The sequence below is a fragment of the Microtus oregoni genome, unplaced genomic scaffold, assembly GCF_018167655.1.
Source record: "Microtus oregoni isolate MIOR12 unplaced genomic scaffold, Mior012 000027F_ref0000203, whole genome shotgun sequence".
Taxonomy (NCBI): domain Eukaryota; kingdom Metazoa; phylum Chordata; class Mammalia; order Rodentia; family Cricetidae; genus Microtus; species Microtus oregoni.
This window is the reverse complement of record NW_024543086.1, coordinates 2,368,079-2,374,104: the sequence shown is the minus strand read 5'-3', so window position 1 is coordinate 2,374,104 and position 6,026 is coordinate 2,368,079.

The window sequence follows — 6,026 nt, the reverse complement described above, 5'->3', positions numbered from 1 at the left end:
GAGTTTCTAAAGTTCTACAATCTTTTGCCAGATAGCATCTATTCAGTCATTTAGGGAGACCTCAAGAAAATAATTAAAATAGCACCCAGGAAGCAGAGGCAGGTTATCTTGTGAGTTGAGGCCAGCCTGATCTGCATTGTAAGACCTTTTCTCCAAGACAGCAAAACAACAACAAGAACCAAATTTCTGCTAGGCTGAAAATTTGAAATTTTTGCCTCAGCAAAGCTCTTCACCTGCGTTCATAGTCCAGCCTGGAGATAGTGCTGATTCTCAGATGGTTCCTGGATAAAGGAATTAAAAAACCTGGAACAACTTTCTCATTTGCAGTGGAATAAAGGGAAAGGCAGAAGAGACATAGAATACAGATAGAGCCCCGTGAGGGTCCCGGTGCAGAGGCAGAAGAGACATAGAATACAGATAGAGCCCCGTGAGGGTCCCGGTGCAGAGGCAGAATAGACATAGAATACAGACAGAGCCCCGTGAGGGTCCCGGTGCAGAGGCAGAAGAGACATAGAATACAGACAGAGCCCCATGAGGGTCCCAGTGCAGAGGCAGAAGTGAAAGCTGACTCCTTATACTCACTGGTCTGCCATTCAGCTACCATCGTCCTAACACATGTTCATTACAGCCCATGTTAACAGTGGAAGAGGCTCAGCAAATGAAGGCAGACGAGAGTCTCTGCTTGCAGAGGTGAGGGAGAGAGGATGCAACTTCCAAAGCTGAGCTTCTCCGTGTTCTGATGCCCCTTTCCTGTGTACTAACTGTTCTATGTGGCTTGCACAGTTAGGTACTTGTGCAAGACAGGAAACTGGATGTGATAATTTTCTGTTCTGGCAAATAGGATGTGCTACATTTTCTAAGCAAAATGTTTCCAGGAGGTATTGTAGTTTTAAGGGCTTCCTCTTCTGAAAACAAATAAATAATTAAATATACCTTACGTGGACTTCTTAAAGGTGCTGAGGACAATGTCACAGATCTGTCTACTTAGGGCTGAAGCTTCTGAAGCATCAGCATCCGAGTGGCTTTAAGTTGCTTCCCTACACCCATTTAGGGGAAGGTAGATGAGTCAGGGAATTTAATAACATTAGGTTTTACCATATGGACTTAGGATAATCATTGTAGTTTGCATTTGGAGTGTTGTTGCGAGGCAGGATCCCACTATGTAATGCAGGCTAGCCTGAAACTCCTATGTAGCCAAGCATGACTATAAACTTGCCATCCTCTTGCCTCCCTTGTGCTGGCCTCACAGGTATGTGCCACTGTGCATGGGTTTCTGCTGTGCTGAGGTTACAACCCAGGACTCCATATATGCTTGGCAAGTACACTAAAGCTGGCGTCCATCCACAGCCAGGACGGCCATCTTACAGTTAATGTTAAACTAAATCAAGATGTCTCACACTCCCTGGGCACCAAGTGCCCATGCCAGAAAAGCCGTATAAAATTTGTGCTAAATCTTGTCAACATTCTACTTTGAGGTTGTGACCTTAAACAATATGAACTCTGGTTATTAACGGTGCATGTTTGCAGAAAACAACAACATTTTATTGAAACTCCTTAACCTGAAAATATTTCCAAGAAATACAATTTTTTTTTAAAGTACAAAACAACCTATGTTGGGTTCATAGGAACTCATTTTGGCAAAAACTCGAGACAATGACAACTTATTTACACGCATTTGTCTAGAGGTGGAAATGTCATGAAAAGTGACCACACTCCTCTCCGTGTCTCTCGGGTAGAGAAGCAGCAACAGGAGGACTGTAGTTTGTAGCTGTAGGCATTTTATCTTTTATCATTTGGAATTGTAAAAGACTCTTTAATATATGTTCAAAGGATTCTTTTGTTTGCTTTTAAATTTGTTTGGTATTCGTGTGTGTGTGTGTGTGTGTGTGTGTGTGTGTGTGTGTATACATGTGAGTGTAAGCCACATGCATTCCCGTGGAGACTAGAAGAGGGCAATGGATCTTCTGGAGCTGGAATTATAGGGCATTATACCCTCCGCATGGGTCCTGGGAAATTCATCCAGGTCCAGTGGAGGAGCCGCAGGCACTCTGAACTGCTGACACAGCTCTCCAGCCCTATACTGGAGACATAAAAATTAGATGCAGGGGCAGCAGGAGCCGCAGCCTGAGCCTTGAACTGAATAAGGGCGGAAGCAGCTGAGCGACAGATTTATCACCCTGCTTCCTGACTGTGCACGCAATGGCGCCACCATTGTGCCTCACGTTGCTGCTGCCACAGTCCCCACCCTGATGGACAGTAACCTCAAAGGGTGAGCCAAAATACACCCTTCCTTCCTCGGAAGAGTGAACAGAAAATCAGGTTTCTTTTTAAGAAATACAAAGCAAAGCAACAAGTCTCCAATTATGTATTGTTACAAATGGAAGTAATTTCATTAACATGATTTTATTTTCTCAGCATTATTACAGCCTGCTCTCTCTCTCTCTCTCTCTCTCTCTCTCTCTCTCTTTCTTTCCTTTCTTCTCTTAATAGAATAGATTGTCCCCGAAGGATGCAGCAAGCATGTGGAAGGATAATTGGCTACACACACACACACACACACACACACACACACACACACACACATATGCTACACTAAGAACACCTTTCCCTCTACCAAGTACCACATTGTGTGACCGTGAGTCATGGGATGGACATTGGATTCTGTCACCCATGCACCAATTCCCACTTATGGAAATCCTACTCCACTGTGTCATCCCTATTCAATAGGAGTCGTTTGAATTTCACAGAACTACTTTAAGCAAATGTAATGCTAAAAGTTTGTATTTCCAGAGCAGGAGACAAAGACATGGTGAAGCGCTCCTTCCCAGTGCCCTTCAGAATGCAGTGGCAGCAGCTCTGCTCCCGGCTCCCTGGGTCTTGCTGCTCCATTGCTTGGATATTGACCTATCCTGCTGCATTTTGACTTCCTTGAAGAAAAACTCATGAATCTTTTTCCTTCTTTTAAAAATTAAAAAAAAAATATTTCTTTTCATGTGTATGGATATTTTGCCTACCTATGTATGTCTGTGCACCACAAAAAGCCTCAGTTTTTTTATTTAAAGGATATTTCTTGCAGCAATATTTGTAAAACAAAAATGTACACATACATTTGTTTCAGCTTACTACATATCTGCCTGTAATAAATAAATACATACAGAAATAAAATGCGTTGATCAAGAAAAAGAAAGGACGTTCCAACGTGCAATTGTTTACGAATAGGTAGAGAAACAACTCTTGGTGGGAGCTGTACTGTTGCTGCTGAGAGTCTTGTGAAAGCCTGACAGGAATGGAGCAGCTAGAAGGGTGTGAAATATCAGACTTCAGAGTTCTTTACCTGAGCTTCCAGGATAGTGAGGCTGCTGCATGTGTATTGGGAATTTTTAACCTGAGGAGGATGGTTGATGTCATTGTTGGAAGGAACAGTGAAAACTGCAGAGATTCCTGAGGCCTGGAGCAGACAGGCCTTGAAGCCCTCATCCTCAGCACTGCCTTCCCTCTACCAGAGCTCAGCCAACAGCAGGTCAGGAGAGTTTGGCCAGGATCTCATGGTCAACTTTGACATGAGGAAATTGGGGAGCACTGGGAAGGCAGGAGGATGCAGATCCCTGTTAGTTTGAAGATAGCCTGGTCTGTATAGGGAATAATTTAGCATAACCTAGCTACAGAATTTAACATAATAAGACTCTCTCTGAAAATAAAGGTGGGCAGGGAGAGGGAAGAAGAAAGAGTATAAGAAATGTTCTAGCCCTCCTGCATTGTGATGCATACCTGACCACAACAATGGAGCCTGGAGGCAGTTGGCTCTATGTTGATCGGAGGCCAGCCAGGTCTACATAATAAACTTTAGACTAACCATGGTGACAGGGAGGCCCTCAAACAAACAAACAAACAAACAAATAAATAAATTAAACAAGCAAAAAGTCAAAAACAAGCAAACAAATAAAATGAGAAAAGAATGAGCAGGTTCAAATAACAAAATGTAAAAATTACAATTATCACTTTGTAATCAATCGCTTTTAAGAATAAGGTAAAAAGCCATAGTGAAATAGTTCAAAGGAGACATAACAGCAATGATCATATTTAAAAAATGCTTCTGCCTGTGGAGTGCTGGGGGGATTAAAGACGTGCACCATCGCAAATGGCTGATGATTGCTTCTTCGTTTGTTTGTTTGGGGTTTTTTTCTATTTTGTTTTTTGAGATAGTGTTTCTCCCTATAACAGCCCTGGCTGTCCTGGAACTTGCTTTGTAGACTAGGCTGGCCTCAAACTCATAGAGATGGGGTGCTGGCATTAAAGGCGTGCACCACTACCACCAGGCCTGATTGTTTTTTTTTTTAAATTTATTTATTATGTATACATATTCTGTCTGCGTGTATGTCTGCAGGCCAGAAGAGGGCACCAGACCTCATTACAGATGGTTGTGAGCCACCATGTGGTTGCTGGGAATTGAACTCAGGACCTTTGGAAGAGCAGGCAATGCTCTTAACCACTGAGCCATCTCTCCAGCTCCTGATTGTTTTTTTTAATACAAGGTTTTGTTATTCATTCTATGCTGGCCTGCAGTTTGCTCTGTAGTCCTGGCTGCCTTTAAATTTGTATTCTTCCTTCCTCTGCCTCCAAAGGTCAGGGATTTTAGGCTTGTACCATGACATCTGGTTCCATTCATTTTAAATCTAGCTCATTCAAAATACCACGCCACCCCGTTCCCCACCTTTGCCACTAAAGCACCCATCCTCCCTACATGTGAACTGTGATACAGCTTTGTGATTCTAGACCTGCCCTGCTCAGGACAAACGCAGTGGGGACAATAAAAGTGATTTTAAATTTTGTGGCATCCAACGTATTTTGGTTTTGTTCCTGTTTTGCTTGAGATGGTTTCACTGTATAGCCCGGACTGGTCTCAAAATCAGTTTGTAGACCAGGCTGGCCTTGAACTCACAGAGATTCACCTGCCTCTGACTCACAAAAACTCCAACTGCTTTTTACACTCTGGTGTCCGTTTCCTTCCTTTGAATCAGCTCTGACTTAACTGAACGCGTCCAGTTCAGCTCAGTCAGTGCAGCCCAGCTGTGTTATGAGCTCATCCATACAGCTCTTGAGTAAAGGGCCACGTACCATGAGACTGTTCCCTACTCGTTTGCTCCAGTGATGGGTTTCTGCAGCAGTTTAGTTTTAGTTTTGTTTTGGTGGTGGTGGTGATGGGAGGATTTAGTTGAGTCTCATTATTGTGGTCACATGCAGGGCTGGAATTTCTTTTTTCCTTTTCCCTCCCTCCCTCCTTCCTTCCCTCCTTCCCTCCCTCCCTCCTTCCCTCCCTCCCTCATTCCCTTGCTTCTTTTCTTCTTTATTTTTAGATAGCATCTTACTATGTCAATCTCTCTAGCCAGGTCATGCTAACTTATTCCAAATATAGACCAGACTGGCTTCAAACTCACAAGAATCTGCCTCCTCTTGCCTTCTCAGTGCTCTCCAGTTTTCTCACACCAACGTGACCACTAGATCTTAGCCACACTCTCCTGACCTGCTGTTGGCTGAGCTGTGGTGGAAGGAAGGCTCAGTACTGAGGGTGAGGGGTTAAAGGCCTGTCTGCTCCAGGCCTCAGGGATGTTTTCTGTTTTCACTGTTCTTTCAACAATGACATCAACCATCCTTTTCGGGTAAAAAGTTTCCAATACACATGCAGAAGATTCACCATCCTGGAAGTTCAGGTAAAGACTCTGAAGTCTGACATTTCACACCCTTCTAGCTGCTTCTTTCCAGTCAAGCTGTCACAAGGACACTTCACAGGGCAGCCTGCTGGAAGCTAATTGTTTTACAGTAGCCTAAAAAGATACAGATCTTCTTGGGTTATTTATTTCCTCATTGTTCAACTTTTTATCCTAAAATAATTTAGAACTGCAGCAAAAATAGATAGTATACCTATAATCATCCAATTTTCTCTAATGTCATCAGCGTACACACCATGGAACCTTGATAAAAACAAAGAAACTGCCATGATACTATTAAGTGAGCCCTGTTCCTTAATG